Raw genomic sequence first — 1,258 nt, forward strand, 5'->3', positions numbered from 1 at the left:
TTCGGTCCAGAAGTCCCCAGGACAGGAGCCATGTGCCAGCACCAAGTCCTGGGAGGCGCAGGCCAAGGCAGAGACCATCAGAGACATCCCGCAGGCGAAACCGCTCCCGCCTGCAACGTCAGACCCCAAATCGATCTGGCTGGTCCAGAAGTCCCCAAGACAGGAGCCATGTGAGAGCACCGAGTGCTGGGAGGAGCAGCCACAGCCAGGAAACATCGACGACATCCCGCACACAAAATCGCTCCTGCCAAATACATCAGATCCAAAATCCATCCGGCCGGACCAGAAGTCCCCATGACACGAATTGTGTGAGAGCACCCAGTGCTGGGAGCTCCACTCACCGGTGGGACAGTGAGACAGGGACCCACCGCTGACACGTCCCACGTCAGACAGGGAGGAGGAGGCCCCCGAAGGGAGGGAGCCAGGTGAGAGCAAAGTGCCCCTCCCGCAGCCTGGCAGAGGGGCTGTCAGGGTGGGCAGCACAGGTGCCATGACTGGGGCCATTGTCTCTCTCCCCTCCAGCATGCCTGCTGTGTCAGCCATCAGAGGCTGACTCGGACATCTGTAGAGAAAACCTTCAGATAAATGAGTTCTGTGCCCACGAGTTCTGCGCCCACGAGTTCTGCCTGGTGAGTTGCTCTGTGGACTCCTTCCATTTTTTGACAGGCAGTCCCTGCCACTCTCTCCTCATCACTGAGTGTCATTTTTCTACAGTTTTTGCCAGCTGCCTTCCTCAGCACAATGATGATCCAGTAGGACTCAGGGTTTTCCTCCCAAGGAATATCCCAGATGTACTCTCCCAGGTGGCACAGCAGGTGAGAGCCTGACAAGAGCAGGGAGATTTGGGCCAGGTGAGGTTTGCTGGAGCTTAGCCCAGACCCCAAGCAAGAAAGCCCAGCCCTTCCAACCAGCTCTGGGACAAGGAGGAGGGCGTGAGGCAGCTGCTGATGGGGCTGTTCTACTCCTTCCAGAGCTGCTGCATCTGTGACCAGAGCGGGGCCACCATCACCTGCTGCGAAACAGACTGTGACCTGAGCTTCCACCTGCCCTGTGCCAAGTAGGGAGGCCGTGTCACCCAGTTCATTACACCATACAGGTACCTCCTGTCCCCTCCACCACCCAGCACTTCTCATCTCACCCACCCCTTTTCTCCCCAGGGCCTTCTGCCCCACACACAGCCCAGAGCAGGCAGTGGAGGCGACTCCGGAGCTGGGCACCGAATGCCTCATCTGCATGGAGCCTGTGGAGGACAGAAAGA

General features: G+C 58.9%; 1 long non-coding RNA gene across 1 annotated transcript; it reads left to right on the forward strand.

The window, feature by feature from the left end:
- Positions 1-771: 771 nt before the first annotated feature.
- Positions 772-1,258, forward strand: LOC113979701. Its single transcript, XR_003537957.1, has 3 exons — positions 772-815; positions 972-1,096; positions 1,158-1,258. It is a non-coding gene; the product is annotated as an uncharacterized LOC113979701 (long non-coding RNA).

The sequence above is a fragment of the Neopelma chrysocephalum genome, unplaced genomic scaffold (assembly GCF_003984885.1).
Source record: "Neopelma chrysocephalum unplaced genomic scaffold, ASM398488v2 Primary Assembly neopelma1_87833, whole genome shotgun sequence".
NCBI lineage: Eukaryota > Metazoa > Chordata > Aves > Passeriformes > Pipridae > Neopelma > Neopelma chrysocephalum.